Below are 18473 nucleotides of genomic sequence, written 5' to 3'. Positions count from 1 at the left end.
TAAATGCCGTCTTGTATTGAAATTTCCTCTGATGAGCAAATTAGTCCATTACATTTGAATTTGGCCTAGGTTGAGTTCTTAGGACATAGGCAGAATGAACTTAGATTTTTTGATAGACCATAATGCTAATTGTTTCCAGCCTAGTTCCCAGTAAAGTCCTTATTCCCTCTGAAACATCTTGAGTGGAGCATCTACTGTCTATCTTCCTTTAGCATTCTGGTCTTCCAAGCCTCTACCAGAATGGGTCATTAAGCTGTGCTCACAGCATTCTAGGGCTTCTCCAGCCCACAACTCCAGACTCATCCACATTCCTCCCACGAACAAATTCCAAAGACCTACCAACCACAAAGTCAGGTTTGTCACAGCAATAACCACACTTATTAGTGTACATGTCCAGTATTGTTTTCTGGTTGCTTTGACAGGGTTTCCTGCCTAAAGAAACTGAAGGAAGGAAGGCAGGGTTTATTCTGACTGACAGTTTAAGCATGTGGTCCATCATGGCAGAGAAAGAATGGCAGCGGGGTCATGAAGCAGCAGGTCAATTGCATCTGTAGTCACGAATGGCAATGGTGTGTTTACTTCCTCCTGATCAAGTCTGCTACTTCTTGACCCCAGCTGATGGGATGGTACAGCCTACAGTTAGGGCAGGTCTCCCACTTTAATTAAACTTCTCTGGAAGCATCACAGACATGTCCAGAGATTTGTCTCCTGGGTAATTCTAAATTTAGTCAACTTGACAATGAAGATTAATTATCACACATGTCCATAATGCTAGCACTTACTTGGGTGGCGGAGGCAGGAGGATTGCAAATTTGAAGCTGACATAGGCTACATGGTGAGTTCCAGACCAGCCTGGGCTACCTAGAGAACCTGTCTAAAGAAAGGATGGATAGAAGGAAGGAAGGAAAGGAGAGAGGGAGGGAAAGAGGGAAGAAGGAAGAAGGGGAGTCACGGTCCATCTAGTTAGACAGACTGTCCTACACATCACACAGAACTGAGTGACAGATGTCATAATGGAGAAAGGTACAGCTGCAGTGGGCTAGGGAAGCGAGGGCCTGCCTCTACCTGTCCAAACACGGAGCAGCACATGGACTGATGTTTGAGGGGACTGAGCCTTTCCTCAGGACAGGGAATGCCATGAGGTTATCTTCTCCTCCCTCCACAATATGACATCGTAAGGGAAGATGGGAAGGAGCCTAAGCAATGCTTTAATTTCCCATGCTCATCGAGGCCAGGAGGTCAGGTTTCTCTAAAGGAGTGTGAACAGAAGTGGTATGTTGCCTCATGTCCTCACCAGGGCTGGAAAGTGAATGTGCCTTTGTGCCTTTTTCTTTCCCGGTTATCATGAACTGGGAATGAAGAACTTGGAAGCTTTAAGGACAGCAGAGCTGTAAAACAGAAGGAACCTGGAGGGACTGTTACATAATATGGAAATAACCTTCTGTTTTGTTAATCTACTGGTACATTGCAGCTTGCTTGTTACAGCAGCAAGCCCTGCTGTTATTAGTCCAAACCACTCAAGCAAAGAGAGCAGTGTGATAAGCAGGTAGAAGAGCATCTAACACACGGTGCACGCTCAGCATTGCACCGAGGACGCTAAGAGGAAGCAGAAACAGTGCAGTGGTGCCAGAGCATAAAGGAGGTGATTGATAGGCTAGAGGGTGGTATGCGGGGGTAGGTACCTGTGTCCTGATCACCAGGAATTCTGAATACCACCTTGGAGAATGCGTCTTTAATCACATGCAAGGGGAGCCACTGCGGGATATATAAAAAGGAGAGTGGCGTGGCTTTTGGAATAGTAGGAGATCTGTGAAACACTCAAGAACCTGCCTTGCTTTTCAATGGAAGGTCCTGATCCAGAGGTGAACAGTAACAGGATTTTAGAACAGAAAGCATCACAGTCTGGCTCAGAAGCCCCTTTGCCAAGATCACCCAGCTAGCTGTCGGCGGCAGAGCTGGGGCCTGGAAAGAGAATTGCCCTGTCACCAGCCCTACATGTTGCCACTCCCACAGCACCACAGCTCGGTGGAGACCAGCTGCTGTGCCTGCATTTTCAGTTCCCTAATGAAGACATTGGGGATTTGGAGGCAGGGTATTTTCCATGGAAGGCCATCTTTTCTGTAATTCCTCATCTGGCTGGAACCACTATTTTGGAAAAGTGCCATTTTTCAGCACCAGATTTCCCTGGGGGACAATCGGGGATGTGCTTAGTGGCCTGTGGGGTGCCCTTGTCCTTTCTGAGTTTTTGTTGGGAAGATGAGAAGAAAGTAGCAGTGGTTTGAGATCCTGTAAACACTGCCTGGTTCCTTGGCAGCTGGATATCTGCTGGCTCACCGAAAAGGGCTGTGGTTCAGCTGGCCAGCTGACCGTCTTTAGGGGTCAGAGTCAAATGTCTCCTTGGCTTGTCCTGTTTAAAAGGTCAGCCAGATAAATTTTACTATCATTTTCTGTTCATCAGCTCACTACCACTGGCTTTTATATATGGTTAGATTAATGCATTATGCGTTTAAATTATTTCCAATCCGTACGGTAGTAGGACATATATTTGTTTTCTAATGGCAAGTAGGAGTTAAGGGACCACTGTCCTGATGCTAGCCTCAGAGAAACATGAAATGTGGTCTGATGTAAGTAGAACTGGCTAGTACTGGGCTGTTTTACAGTTGGGGAGCCAGAGCACAAACTGAGGAACAAAGGAGGTGAGGTGATTGGCCAAAGTCTCAGACAGATAAGTGTGGTGACTTACACCTAATTCCAATGCTCAAGAGGTAGAAGATTGCCCTGAGTTAGCGTCTAGCCTGAGCTACATAGTGAGTTCCAGGCCAGCCTAGGCTACAGAGTAAGATTCTGTCCCAAAGGCAAATAAATAAATAAATAAATAAATAAATAAATAAATACAAAAAATGTCTCTGAATGTTAAGGGAAAATGTATTTCTTAATGTTTAGTGTTTTCAAATCTATAGGTTTATAGCCATTGTCTTTTTGTCTTTCCATTGCATTGTCTTTGTCTTCCTGTGTGCTGCTCAGTGGAAGGTGTAGTTGGTTAGGAATGTAGGTGTGGCAATGATGAGGTATTAGGCACCTAGGGTTGTTGTTGCCTCAGTCCTTGAGAAGTGCATCCGTGGCCAAAGACAAGCTCTTAAGCACTAAGAAATGCTTGAACTTTCAAGTTAGACAGACGCTTGCCACTCACTAACCATGAGACCTTTGGCACATTTCTTAGTTTCTCTGAGCCTCCATTTCCTTGTTTGTGAGAGGGGAAGATGACACATGTGGTTGTGGGGTGAGATGGTCCATCTTGACTGGCAACTCAGTTGGATTGAGAGATGCCCAGAATGAGTAAAGTGAGCTTCTGAGGGAGTTTCCAGGGGCATTTTAGATCAGGAGGGTGCCGACCAACTCCAATGGTGTCACGCATTAAGGGCCTCCATTCTGAATAACTTGTTCAGTGGTGGAACTGTGGAGGCGGTGCCTTGTTAGGAGAAGTGGGTTGCCGTGAAGGTACCTTTGCAGGGCGTGTCTTGGTCCTAGCCTCCTCCTGCTGTTTCTGTCTGCTTCCTGCTTCCAAGGTGATCCAGCTCTCTTCTCCACCTTCTTCCTCTGTGCTGTTCTGCCTCTCCCGGGCCCAGAAACCAAGAAGTCAGTCAAGCATGGGCTGAGAACTCTGAAACTTCAAGAGGAACATGTCATTCTTTGCCCAAGTGGCTTCTCAGATGTTATGTCACAGTGATGGAAATGCTAACACAAAGATATTAAATGCACCTGGACCTTCCAGGACACTAAGTGCTGGCTTCCCATGGCATCTTTTCCTGGGATGAAAAGAGTGAGAAAGCTTCCTGCAGAGCCTTTTTCCCCCGGGACACAAATCCCACTCATAAAGGTTCCACTTTCACTACTTAACCAACTTAACTGCTCCCCTTGGAACCCAGTCTCCTAATACCATCTGTGGTGGGTTTGAATGAGAATGTCTCCTACAGGCTCATGTATTTGAACACTTGACCCCAAGTTGGTGGTGCTGTTGGAGGAGGTTCCAGAGCCTTTAGGAGGTGGAGGAAGTACATCGTTGGGGGTGGACTTTGAGCGTGTATAGCCTCATCCCTTTTATTGTTCCCTCTCCTTCTTTCCTGTATGTGGATAAAATGTGATCAGCCAGCTGCCTGCTCCTATGTCCATGTCATGCCTTCTCAACCACAATGCACTCTTTATCCCCCTGGAACCAAAAGCCAAATGAAACTCTTCCTTAAGTTGCTTTTGGTCATGATATTTTATCACCGGAACAAAAAGGTAACTGACATATTATCGCTTGGCTGGGGAAAACAGGAGTGGGGTTATTCCGCTCATATCAACCTTGATTATTGGTAGGAATCAGCCTTGAGATCTAATAGGAATGCCATGTTTCATGGCTAGGTGGACAGGCTCCATCACAAGAAAAATCTGATCAAGCAAGGCTCATGCAAAATGAGGTTGGAAGCTGCGCTAGGAAGAGGACTGTGTTTTGACACAGAAGCGCTGGGTGATAGTCTTACAATGAGGACAGGGAAGGATAGTCTTGCTGTGAGCAGACGGATACAATGAGGGCAAGGAAGATGGCGGTCGGCTAAGTATGGCCTGTGCATTCTTCACCAGGGTGTCAGTCTGAGGTAGTTACTCATTGACAAGAGGAGGAACAAGAAGGAAGGCAGGAGGAGCCAGGAGAGTTACAGCACAGAGAAGAAAACTCTGGAAGCATTTCTCCCAGGATTTTCCCCCTGTCCCTTTTATTTCCTGCTTACTACTTTGCAGCCACTCTGCTCATGGAAGCTACAGGTGCCAAGGCAGCTCTAGGGCACAAAAGGGTTGGGAGCAAGGTATATGGAAAGGGTGCAAAGGTTGCGTTGGGTCATTGGTTAAGAAAAACGTGGACAACTTGACTCCAGAAAGAAGAGTCTAAGTTCAGAAGCAGAGTGTAGAGTTCTGAAGGGAGGAGGGACTGTCAGAGACCTGTTCAAAATAGGAGTTGACATCGCCAGTCATGGAAGCAGGGAGAGTGGGCCATGGGTTCTGGGTGGATTTGGATCTGACTTAGCAGCTTTGGAACCTGTATCTCCTGGCGATGTCTCTCATTTGTGGTACTGGCTTACATACACTCGGCTCCAGCTTCCAATCTTTAAAACATAAGCCTATTTTGTAATTATAAAGCTCACACATGCTCAACATGAAAAATTCAGAAATGCAGAGGAATATGAAGAAGAAAACAAAAATAACCTATAATCTCATCACACGGGAAAGCTAATGTTAACATTGACGGTGTTTCTACTCAATCTTTCTCTTATGCACACGATTACATAGATAAGGTGGTTCTATCTATATGGTTTAATTTTGCATGCTGATTCTTTCACTTAAATGATAATATAATCATTTCCCCATGTTATTAAGAGCTCTCTGTAATTAAGCATCATTTAAAATGACATTTTCGCCTGGTTTTAAACACATCTGGACTAATTCCTACCAATTAATGAAAATCCTTTGGGAGACCTTTTTGGGGGCTGGTGAATAGGGTGTTCCCAAAGGTGAGGATCTTTCAGGGGTCTATGCATGATAACCATTGTGAAGGACTTCTCTCAAAAGATTTCTCACACTACCAACCCCTGATATCAGGGAGGATCAGAGGGTGACATGCAGCACCTTTACTGTGACAAACAAAAATAGCCTGAGCCAGTGTGAAGTCCCTGGGTTCACCTTCAGCACTGGGAGAAGAATGATGCGCCTTTCCTGTCTACCATGTCACTGTTTGATACTCAAAAGAACTGCTCTGTTAGTCCAGAGAGCCGCCATAACAAGACTCCATAGACTGGGTAGTTTAAATGACGGAAATTCTGATAGTATAAGACCAAAGTGTCAGCAAGTTTGGTTTCTGAATGAGTTCCCTCCCCCGCCCCCTTAGGCTGCACACAGATCCCTCTTACTGAATCCCCATATAGTCTTTCCTAATTTGCTTATTTGGGGGTACAGGGAGTCTAACCCAGGTTCCTGTACAGGCATGGCTAGTGTTCTTCCATGACACTCAGCCCTGGCCCTGAATATCCACGTGTTGGATAATACCCCACCCCAAAGACCTCATTTTAATGTAACTATCTCTTGAGAGTCCTTATCTGCAAATACTGTTGTTTTCTGAGGTACTGGGGGTTAGGACTTCAACATGCATTGGCTTGGGGGGTACAGAGGTCAGCCCTTAGCCACCACAGTTCTTCAGGGAAATGTGAGTGCTTGGGGGCTCCAGGGTTAAGGAAACGCAGCCCTGGTATGTGCTGGTAAAGACATGCTCACCTCCCAGAAAACAGTGCCATCCAGAATGTACGTCACCGCTGTCAGGAATCTGCACTTTCCCAGCATCCAACAAGTTGCCAACTGGGCAGTCACCAATTTCCTGAAAGACAGGAGGCATCAGTCCCCAGGGAAATGCATGGAATCACTCTGTGATTGGAGCCCAAGAGGGCAAGGAAGGATCTGCCAAGGTCTGGGGGAGGAGTTGTCTACACTACATCCTCTTAATTGCCAGACTTCTCTAAGGGTGTCTTCATTTGTATTTTTGTGTCTATTTTTCTGTATCTAGACTCTAGTGTTTAACATCTTTTTATATGTGGTAATCTATTATGGAGTATTTACAGTTGGATTTCAAAGGTATTTTTTTCCCTCCTTACCCCAAAGGGCATTCTTAAATATAAAAGTGAGACCCCTCAGGCACCACCAAATTCTAGAATTTTTGAAGACAATTAATAGTAGTTTGTATTACCTTTCTCAAAACATCCCAAGTCTCTTACCCTCTTACCCTGCAGCCTTAGCCGATGAAATGCAGGTGGTAGGAGCGAGCTGCATCCATGTGGGGAGCTTTCACTCACCCTCTTTCTTTTTCCTTTCCAGGTTCTAGATTACAGCTGCTTCCTCAATGCTGGCCTCAGAGTGCAGAGAATGGGAGCTGTGCCAAAGCAGGGGACTTCTAATGGACACGAGGCATGACTGACCTGGCAGCTGTTGTTGTAAGCCACTGAGATTTTCGGGGTCACTTGTTCCTGGAGCATAACCATAATTTTCCTGATGGATTCGCCACTCTAACATATCATTTCTTTCACAAAAGTCAGTAAAAGATGGCTTTCTGAGACTCTACCTGACTTGTAATGAGAGCCACTGCAAAAGCACAAGCCTCGGGGTGGGTGTGGAGCAGTAGGCGATGTCACTTGCCATCTGCATGACCTGCTTCCTCTCACCACAGAGCTCCTCACCCACTTCACAGCCCTGCTTCACTGACTTCATACCCTGGCTCTTTTAAGCCAGTAAGGAAGGTAAGCATCAAGAGGCTATTGTATTTGGACTCAATGGGCATTCACTAAGTTCTTGTGAACTACTAAACATGTGGGGAAAGTTATTACATTATTATCAACAGATAATAGGCCCGCCCGTTCTTTCTTTGACTCGAGGAGCATTGTTATTTAGTATTTTTCTCTCTTGCTTTCTGTCATGGTTTTCTTTATAACTGAAGTAATCACTATAACAATTACAGCTACTGATCTGGGATGTAACTTAGTGGTAGAGAATATTTTTAGGTACATTGTACCTAAAAATACATTCAATTTCCAGACCCCAAAGCTCAGCGCCCCCCCAAAAAATCATAAAAACTATAGCTATTGTTTATTAACTTCATTTAAAGAGGAACCAAATCCTAGGGACCTAGAATGCAAAGCTTGTCCACCCTCCAGGAAGGGGCTCAACCATTCATATTCCAGTGAAAATGGCTCATTTCAGGTGATTGTTATGGTCGTGTGCACCATCTTAATTACAGGTTAATGGTGGTGGTGGAGGTCCTAACAATAGTCACTATTCACGCTTGCTGGGTGTCTGTAACAAGCTGTGTCTTTGCACACACTGACATTTATGGGCAAAGTGCAATTATTTTTATGCCCCTTTGTCACTAGAAAATGAAGATTTAGAGAGATTAAGGGAAGCCTGGTGATTAGCCACCTTCCATTCATGAAACATCCAGCAAACATTATTGCATGCTTACTGCATGCCAGGCCCTGTCACTGACATAAGTGGCAGCAATAATTAACTCAGGTAAGGTCCCTGTTCTCATGGAGCATATACTCTGTGAGAGAGACAAACAAGGAACTAGTAAACTAAAAGACAATATGATTTCAGATAGTGACCAATGCTACAAGAAAAATAAAGCAGGGTTACTGATAATCGTATTACTTACTTTTCTATTGCTGTGAAAAAACACACCATGACCAAGGCAACTTACAAAAGGAATCATTCAATTGGGCTTACAGTTTCAGAGGGTTAGAGTCCATGATGGTACAACCAAGGCTTGGCAGCAGTATAGCTAGCTCAGAGCTCACAACTTGGTCTGCAAATGGGAGGCACAGAACACACTGCCTAGTCTTTTGAAACCTCAAAGCCTGCCCCCAGTGACATACTTCCTTCAGCAAGGCCACCCCTCCTGATCCTCCCCAAACAGCCACCAACTAAGGACCAGATATTCAAGTACCCAAGATTTATGGGGACATCTCATTTAAGCCACTATAATAATGATAATCAGAAATGGGGACAATCACCCAATGGATGAAGGATGAAGGAGGCCTAAATAATGAGAAACTGACTGTAATGATTTGAATGAGAATGTCCCTATAGGCTCAGGTATTTAAATACTTGGTCCCCTAAATTGGTGGCACTGCTTGGGTAGGTTTAGGAGGTGTGGCCTGGATGGAGAAAGTATGTCACTGGCGGTGGGGTGGGGTGGAGATTTCAAAGCCACAAGTCATTTGCAGTTTGTGCTCTCTGCTTCCTACTTATATTTGGAGATATGAGCTCTCAGCTGTTCCTGCATCCATGTTTGCCATCTGCTGCCATGATTCCCTCAGAGGATTCTTAACTCTTTGGAACTGTAAGCCCAAGGAAACTGCCTTCTATAAGTTACCTTGGTCATGGCGTTTTATCCCAGTAATAGAAAGGTAGCTAATACAATACAAATACTTAGTGAAACAGCAAATGCCAAGGTCCTAAGGGGAAGGAACTTGATATATTCAGCAACAGTGATTGAGCTAGAATGCAAAACTGGGTTATCTAGTTTTTACTTCTCTTATAGCTATTGAGAATAGCTATTCTCATACTATTTTACATACTATAAAAGCTGCCTATTTAAATATACAGCTCATTATTTTATAAATATTCTCAGACTGGTACATCCATCTCAACTACCCAATTCAAGAAAATTTCCAGTACCTCTGTAGAAACTTTGTTGTATTCACAGATGTCATGACTCATTCCTAATCCCTACCCTCCGGGAACCACTAATCTATCGTCTGCCTCTCTGGAATTGCAGACTGTGCATGTATCACACGAATGGATCCTAACGTGTGATCTCTTGTGACCAGCTTCTTTCATTTAGCATAGTGTTTTCATGGTTTCCCCCATATTGTAGCACTTACCAGTATGTCTGTTTTCACATGGTTATAACAGATTTTGTTTATCTATTCTTCAGTTTATAAGCATTGGTTGCTTTCACTTTTTGTCTGTTATACATAATGCTGTTATTTGTACATAATACAAGTGTACGAATTTTCATTTCTCCTCACTTATATGTCGAGAAAAGAATTGCCCAGTGGCTGTGTAGTTCAGCATTTGAGGAAACCATGTAGGTTTTCAGTTTCTTTATATCCTCACTAACAATGGCCATTCTTGTGGGTGTGAAGATTGTGTCTGGGGCTTTGACTCGGGCTTTCCTAATGACTAATGGTGCCGTGCATCTGTCTGCATGCATGGGGGTCATTTGTATCTATTTTTCTGACAAATCTGCATTCAGATTTCTTGCTGATGTTTTCATTAGGTTATCTTTTTAATGATGGAGTATGGATAGGTTATGTACTTGGGATATAAGGTCCTTACCAGATATCTGGAAAGGCTTATCTTTCTTTCTGTAATTTGCCCTTTTATTTCCTTGATGGTGTCCTTTGACACAAGTGTTTTTATTATTACTATTATTATTTGTATGTGTATATGTGAGAGTATGCCATGGTGCACAGATGGAGGTCAGAGGACAACTTTTGGGAATTAGTTCTCTTTGTCCTCTGTGGGTTCTAATGATCGAGATGAGGTCATTAGGCTTATGTACCAAGTCTGTTTATCCCCCATCCCCACCCCGAGCTGTCTCACTGGCCCATGAAACAAAAATTTTTTTACTTTAAAAATCCAATTGGTCTATTTTGAAAATTTTTGACGCTTTTCTTTTGGATTCCCTTTTTGCGAGATTTTGCAAAGATTTTTGCAAGATTCCCGTGCACCTTTGTTTCCTCCAGGAGATAATTTGCTTATTTGGCGATGGATTGCTCCCAGAGCCTTCCACATGCTGGACACAGGTTCTACCATTGAGTTGTATCTCTATCCCAGGAAGAATTTTTAGTTTTATGCCAGGCATAGTAGCATACACCTGTAATCTCAGCACTCAGAAGGCAGAGACAGAAGGATTGTCACAAGTTCAGAGCCAATCTGTTTCACACAGCAAGTTCTAAGCTAGCCAGGGCTACATAGTATGGCACCGTATGAAAAAAAAATAGAAAAATGTATAGTTTTAATTCTTACATTTAGGTCAAGGATTCACTGTGAATTGGTACTTTATTAATTTTTAATTGGAGTACAAAATAATGGGTTTCATTGTTACATTTTCACACATACGTATTTTCTTTGCTTAGTTTTGGGGGGGGAGGAGTGTAAGTGCTGAAGAGAGCCCCACTTTACTCTTTTGCATGTAGATAATCAGCTGTCCCAGCACCATCTTTTGGAAAATTAGTTATAGCTGGGCACACACCAGTCCTGTTATCCCAGCCGATTGGGAGGCTGAGGAAGGAGAATTGCAAGCTCAAGACCAGCCCAGGATACAGAATGAGCTCCAAGCCAGCCTGGGTAACTTAGCAAGACCCTGCGTCCAAATCAACAGTGAAAGCAGAGGAATAAGGGTGAAGCTCAGTAGAGTGCTTCCCTAGCATATGTGAGGCTCAAACTCCAGGGCCACAGCCAAACGCACAAGCAAAACCCATCATATTTTCCCCATAAAGCTGTGTGGCACCTTATCTAAAACTGACCGTAATGTGTGGGTTTATCTCGATACCATCAAGTGTTTGCTGGATTTTGTAGGTACCCTCATGCCTTATATCCGATTATGTAGGTTTTGAAACTGGGAAATACTCATCTCCTAACTTTGTTCTTTTTCAAGGTCATTGTGCTTATTCTGAGCTATCCTTCCATATGACTTGTATAACCAGCTTGTCAATTTTGGCAAAAGAAAAGATGTCAGAATTTTGATAAGGATTGCAGTGGATGTCATTGCTAGCTTATAAAAATACAATTGATTTTGCACATTTATTTCATATCTTAACACATTTCTGAACTTGGTGTATTCTTAATTATGATCATTACTGCTTATTCACCGAGGCGCGTGTTAGACACTATGGAAAATACAAAGATGGTCTGAGATGCTTATGGCACACCTTAAACTTAGTGGGTTAAACAGTAGCCCGGTTAGGGACAAACAGGGAAGCGTGTAATTCCCAGATGACTATTACAGAAAGTTGGAATTCTGAAAAGACAGTTCAAGGCTGGAGAAGCCTGGAAGAGTCAGAGGAGGAAGGAGGGTTAAAGGCTCGCTTGCAAGCCCTCATTCCCTTCTTTTTGCTTCCCTTTTCTCCTTTCATCTTTTGCTTTGTTTTCTCCGCCCCGTTTCTTTGAAAACACTGGTAGACCATAACAGAGATGGCTGCCATTTCTCAAACCTGGCTGATCATCAGAATTTCTTGGAAAGCCTTTTAGACTATAGATCTCAGTCTCCCTGACACAGAGCTGCTGTGTCATGCTCTCAGACGATGGGGCATGGACAGCTGCATTAACATTTTTATCTGATTTTCTGCCAATGTTGGGAACTTCTGGGTATGGTTATAATTATAACCACATGTGGTGCAGCATCTTTCCTCATCCCACTGTCCCTCTGATTCTTTTCAGGACAGTCTCAAGTCCAGGTCACAGGGGCACCTAGATAAGTGAATCTGTAAGGCTTCTCCACTAACAAAAGCCTCAGCGACTGCACACATTTCTAAGAGGGTTCATTAGTGCCTATGTTTATGGAAGTGACTCATCATATAAAGCAAATACTTATTTTTCATAAGTAAGAATTCTAAAGAGCTCATAAGAACCTTTTGCTATGATGGCCATGGTCTTCAGAGTCACTTGTAGGGTATATAGCCATTATCCAGGATTTTTTTTTAATTATTCATTCATGTATTTTTTTAGATAGGGATTAACATGTAACTCTGGCTGGTTGGGAACTCACCTGCCTCTGCCCCCCCCCCAAGTGCTGGAAGGAAAAGTGTGTGGTACAATGAGAGAGAGAGAGAGAGAGAGAGAGAGAGAGAGAGAGAGAGAGAGAGAGAGAGAAGAGAGAGGGAGGGTGGGAGGGAGGAAGGGAAGGAGGGAGAGAGGGAGGGAGTTTTTGTTTTTCAAGATGGGTTTGTCTTTGTAGCCCTGGTTATCCTGGGTAGACTAGGTTTGGTCTTAAACTTGAAGACCCATCTGCTTTTGCCTTCCTAGTGCCCTTTTAATGTTTTTAAAGACAGTATCTAGTTTTCAACGTCCTTTGCATCTCAACTTTCTCCAGAGGTAACCAATTTCTTAAAGATACTTTAAAATATACAAAACGTTAGCTTACAGTGTTAAGCATGTATATCAGTAGCATAAATATTTTCCTACAGCCCTTTTCTCACCACAATGACTTTGAGATTTATGTATATGGCACTAATAAAACTAATCTGCTCTTCATAACATGGTAATATTATACTACGGAGTACTGAAATACTATTATCCTGTTATGTAACTACTTTACATGCTAGTCTCCTGTAAGTAGAAATTCATTATGTCAATAGTTTTGTTGTTTTGTTTGAGATTTGGGGTTTTCATGTAACCCACATCCTTGTCTGTGTCTCCTGAGACACATGTAGGAATTTGGGGTGTAAATTAGGGTGGTGATTGACAGGAAACGGATAGGCACTTTTGACTTTACCAGGTTGCTTTTGAGGTTACTCTGTGTAGTAGCTCGACCAATTTTTTCTCTCATCAGTGATTTACAAGAAAGTCTCTTGATCCACATTGAGAACCAATACCATTAAGTTTTTAAAGTCAACATCGTGCTGGAGCTATTGCCACCAAGCCTAAAATGACCTAAGTTTGATGCCCCAGACTTACACAGTGAGAAGAGAGGACCGACTTCCTCTACATGCCCTCCACATCTGTGTAGTGGCCCCCACACGCTAAATAAATACATGTAAAGTATTTCTAAAGTATTAGAAGTAAGCATCTACATGGGTCTTACTCTCAGATTATGGCTCAAAACGCTACGGATGATTTTTTGAGGAGCTGAGATTCTCTCTGCTCCAATAGGCATGTGTACAGCAGTCTAACACATCAACACAGGAGTGTCAGTTACTTTTACATCCCTCGGACAGCACACCTGACAGCATCAGCCTAAGAGAGGAGAGTTTCATGTTGCTTCTGGGTTCCAGGCAATGTGGTCTACTATAGAAGGGGACCCTGGCATTGCCGGGTCTACTATAGAAGGGGGACCCTGGCATTGCGATTGGTTGTTCCTTTTGAAGAGTACTCACATTGTGACACACCTCCTGCCACACACACACAGCTCCACAACCTCACAAAACAGTGCCACCAGCTGGCACCAAGTTCAAGTTAACACATGAACCATGAGAGACATTTCACATTGAAACGGTCACAGTGAAACTTCTCTGTTTGCTTAGACACATCCGTGTTGGCTGTGCTTGGATCATTTAAGAAACAAAGTGTGAAGCCAGGCTGTGGTGGCTCATTCCTTTAATCCCAGCACTCGGGAGGCAGAGGCAGGCGGGTCTCTGTGAGTTCGAGACCAGCCTGGTCTACAAGAGCGAGTGCCAGGACAGCTTCCAAAGCCACAGAGAAACCCTGTCTCAGAGAAAAAAGAAAAAAAGAAAGAAAGAAAGAAAGAAACAAAGTGTGCTCAACAAACCTTGCAGATATATTTTTCTTTGTTTTCCCCCTTTCAGTTTTTTTTTTTTTTTTTTAAGTTGAGACAGGTGGTGTAGAAATTGCCATCCTCCTGCCTCAGCTGTTCAAGAGCTAGAAAGAATTACAGGTGTGCGCCACCATGCCTGGAACTGAAAATGCATTTGAATAAGACAGAAGGATGTGATTTACCAGTCCACAGGGTGGTACTTAAAGCCCTACCTTTGCCAACTACACTGGTAGGAGGTGGTCCCTTTCTGAAAACTCCAGATATGAGTCAATGCTTAGGGCAGGGTGCATGTCAGAGATGCCTGCCAGCCCACTGGGTGGTGTCACTGTGTGGCTTTTTCAAAGCCCAGAGGAATCTGAGAAGCAAGTTAGAGGAATGATGCATGAAAACAAAAGTCAGTGGAAAGAGTGACCAGCCAGCAGGCTCCGGCAGGCTAGAACGCTCTGTCCTTGTTGTTACTGCTTTGTGAAAATGCCGTGGGCCTTCTGGCAGGGTCTGCAAGGTAGAAGCTTCCTGGGAAAACAAAGATGAAGGCTGCGGAGCGGGAGGCTGGGATGCTAGCCTCCCACTTACCTGCTTTCCCATGGATGCTCCATGGTGAGGATGGGGACCCATGTGCCCCTGGGTAGGTGTCTGCTGGCCTTCCTTTCCTCTGTCCTGGCTGCTTTCCCAAGAGGTTTTTTCCTCCCACTCACAAGCAGCAAGCTCTGGTCTCAGAGGCTTAGCAGGACTTGTCTGGGAGGGAGGCTGGGTGGTGCCTGCTCTCCTAGAAGGATCTGAAGGTCAGCCGAAGGGAGGAAGTAGGGCCCTTGTTCCTGGTTAAGGCGTGCTTGTCACAAAGCAGTGCCTATGGTTGGGGTGTTCTCATTCCCTCTTGCTTTCTCCTGACTGAGCTCAGAAGGAGCCGCTGCAACACACTGGGGGAGCCTCAGTTCAGTTTTCAGGAAACAGGGAAGAGCTTCCATTTCTTCTTGAATTCTGGACTCACCAGAAGCCAACCTCCACAATCCCTCCTCACAGTCTCTTTTCTTCGACCTATAAAATACCTGATTTCAAAGAAGGGGCTTAGCCCACATTCTCTTTTTGTCTTAAAAAGTGGCTATGAGGACAATGAACAGAAATAGGCCTTTGCGGATACAATAGGACTGAACAGGGTGTGGTTTGCTTGGCAACAGCACAGGCAGTTGTTTCTTTTGGTCTTGGAATGCTCCAGACTTTGGCTCTGCCTGATGAAATCCTAAATAACCAGCTTGAAAGCGGCTCCTTGAGAGTGAGACTCCCGTCTCTCGAGTTAATCATTCCCTTCTTTCTGATCCCTTAGCAAGCGCTCCTATAAAAAGCATTCATTAGGGCTAGGGGGCGGGCGGCGGTGGCTCAGTCAGTGAAGGGCTTGCTGCACAAACATGAGGACCTGAGTTTGGATCTCCAGTGACCCATGTAGAAAGCTGGGCCTGGTGGTGTGCACACATAATCCCAGCACTATAGAAGGGGAGAGAGGAAGATGTCTGTAGCGCTCTCGCTCTCTCTCTCTCTCTCTCTCTCTCTCTCTCACACACACACACACACACACACACACACACACATTGAAAAGTGATTGAGGATGACTCTGACATCCCTCTGCATACACACTCACACACACAAGGATTCCTCTATTTTGTGATAATTGTTTCCTTTCGATTGTGCCTTATTGCATTTCCTCAGCATCTATAGACTGTATTTTGGCATCATAGTTCTTTAATAAATGTTTATTATATGAGTCATGGTTCCTTGGCGCTTGTATTTCAGTCTCAAGTTTTTTTGTTTGCTGTTTATTTTTTTTTCCAGTGCCAAGGGGCAGGTAGAATACCAGGGCCTCAAACACACTAGGCAAATATTCCACCATCGAACCATACTCCAGCCTGTTTCTGTTTGTTAATTGCTGGCCTCTTCTTCCTTGGGGTGAACTGCTGGCAGTGTTATTTAGTTCGGTGTGGAATAGAGGGCTCACTAAAATGAATTGTAAATTTTTTTTCCTAAGGAATTGTTCTAGTAGGAATGAGTGTTTCAGATATCTCATTTCTGTTACAGGGACAGGAGTTGATTTCAGGAAATACTGCCATCATTGCCTCTGAGAGGCAAGTTAGTGGTTGTTATTTTCCATTTACAGATGTGCAAATGGAAGCTCTCTTTCTCATTTACCAATTACTCTGCTCAAAGAAATGTGTGAGGAGTTTTGTGGGTTCCCAAGGTACGAGAGACAGGTTCTCGCTCTAAAGAAGGTCATACTCTTATTTGAATTAAAAGAAATTTGCACGTGGAAGCAACTGTGATTTGGGAGCCTATGATATGAGGCATGGGGAGGGTCCTAGCAGAAATTCCAAACAGTATATAAAGGTAGGTAAAAGGGTGTCCAGCCAACAGGGTTGTGGACATCAGTGTGCCATTTGAGATGAATTGAGTCTGTGCTATTTGGCCTCTGCTGGTTTCCTGCGACTGCTGTAACAAATTAGTACAAACTGGTTGACTTAAAACAACAGAAGTTTATTTTCTCACAGTTCTAGAGGCCAGAAGTCTGAAATGAAGGTTTGGGCAGGGTCAGCATCTCTTGAGGCTTGAGGGGACGGGAGGGGAGGTAATCTGTCTCTTGCTTCTTCCAGTTACTGATAGCCTCAGGCTTTCTTTGGCTACTGGCCACTCCTCTCCAATCTGTTTCTGTGGTCTCATTGCCTCCTCCTCGACTGTAGAACTATTCCCCTGATACTGCCTTGTAAGAATGTGTGTGGCTGCATTGAGGACCCACCCAGAAATGTGGGATAAGTCTCTTCTCTCGTGACCCTTGACTGCAATCTCATTTTTTTGTCATAGAATGTAGTAAGTTCCCCTGGGTTCTGGAGGTTAGGCTGTGGACATTTACGGAGGGAAAAGGGAGCTGCCATACTACTCTCTGCCCTGAGCTGTATCGGATAGATAATTTGTTAATCCTGTGCTGTGTTCCCTGGGGGTTCCATTGCCCTCTGGTAACCATTGGGCTTTCTAAGGGGAGACTTTAACAAGTATCAGAGAGTAGGAAGAAGACACTGAGGGTTCTCTCTTCTTTCTGTAGCAGGGTGCTTTTGATGTTCTCAGCGAAACCATGTTCCTCCATAGTTCCTGTTTTGTGGGGCTTCCCTTGCCTCTTCTCTTCGGCCCTGGGTTCCACCGCTGCTAGTCCGTGAGCGCCTGGCATCCTAACTGCCCACAGCTCTCGTGCCTATGTCATGCCTATGTCCTAACCACCTTCTTTTCAGTCTCAGTTGATTATATCTTCAGGTTCCTGCCATGATCTGGGCTGATAGAAATCTCAAAAGGCAACATTTTCATTTCTAGAACAAGCTGGACTTGGGGTACCGCCAGCTATGTTGAAGCAATGACCAGTGGGCATTAACGCAGTCATCCCTGTGGGCCCTTCCATAGTGAAGTACTGTTTCTGTACCCTACGAATGCCTTGCTGTTGTGACTCTTGCCTCTGGTGGCCTTGCTTCATGGTACTTTCTATTTTTTTTTCTACCCCTCAGCTTGTATTACCCAGTGGTGTCTGTTGCCACCTGACTGAAGCTACCGTCTTCCAGGTACTGTGTGACTTCTCCTCACAACAGGTGATTTCCTCTAGTATATTTCATGCCCTGTTCCTTAAAGGGGTCTAACAGGCGTGGTCAATGGTTGACAGAGGACTTTGGGCACCAGGCTCTGCTATGGATGCAGAGTTACCAGAGTGTGGCTTTAGAAGGATCTCTGGGCATCATTTTCTGAACAATGAGAGTTACTAAAGGATTTTGAACATGGTAGAACAAGATAAAATCAGTCTTAGGACTACTTACTTGATGGCAATAGGCAACGTGCAAACAAAGATAAATTAAAAAGCAACCTTAATAGTCTAAAAGAGAATAATGGGGGCCCAGACTCGGGCAAGGGAAAGGTTTCTGTGAGACCATCAGGAAATAGGCATGCAAGAGGGAGATCAGTTAGGAGTTCCTGGCTTTGAATTTTTTTTTTTTTTTTTTTTTTTGCACCAAGGAAGGACTCTTTCAATAGTTTTCCTTTTCTTTTCAAACAAACTGCACATTTTTAAGGGAAATACACAAATGCCACTAGGTGTCCTGATAATGGCAGTATGAGTTTTAGAGATTTATTTTTATCTTTACATGTTGTGTGAAAGACATCATCAGCTATTGCATTTTGGAACACACTCAAGAGAATGCAAGAAGCAGTGATCCTCTGACGAGAACTTGAACTTTCGTATTTTATCTAGTTCGTGTTTTCTAGAAAAACAGAACTCAAACTAAAACATCATGCCAATGTTTTATTTAGGAGATGCAATCCCGGGGCAGAGAGTGTGCGAGGAAAAGGGAAGCAAGAAGACAAGGCGTTCTGCCAGAGGGTG

General features: G+C 44.1%; 1 long non-coding RNA gene across 4 annotated transcripts in view; it reads right to left on the bottom strand.

Moving 5' to 3' along the window:
* LOC103161455 overlaps window positions 1-18473 on the bottom strand; it is a 54920-nt gene that overhangs the window by 15919 nt on the left and 20528 nt on the right. For 2 of the 4 annotated variants that reach the window (XR_004771668.1, XR_003480328.2), the window contains 2 exons: window positions 6304-6403; window positions 2902-3667 (listed from right to left, as the gene is read on the bottom strand). This is a non-coding gene — a long non-coding RNA (uncharacterized LOC103161455). Of the gene's footprint in view, window positions 1-2901; window positions 3668-6303; window positions 6404-18473 lie in introns of those variants that run through there. The other 2 variants (XR_004771670.1, XR_004771671.1) reach the window with 2 other exon arrangements.

The sequence above is a fragment of the Cricetulus griseus genome (assembly GCF_003668045.3).
Source record: "Cricetulus griseus strain 17A/GY chromosome 1 unlocalized genomic scaffold, alternate assembly CriGri-PICRH-1.0 chr1_0, whole genome shotgun sequence".
NCBI classification, from domain to species: Eukaryota; Metazoa; Chordata; class Mammalia; order Rodentia; family Cricetidae; genus Cricetulus; species Cricetulus griseus.
Note: the sequence above shows the minus strand (reverse complement) of the source record. Positions and strands in the feature narration are given on the sequence as shown.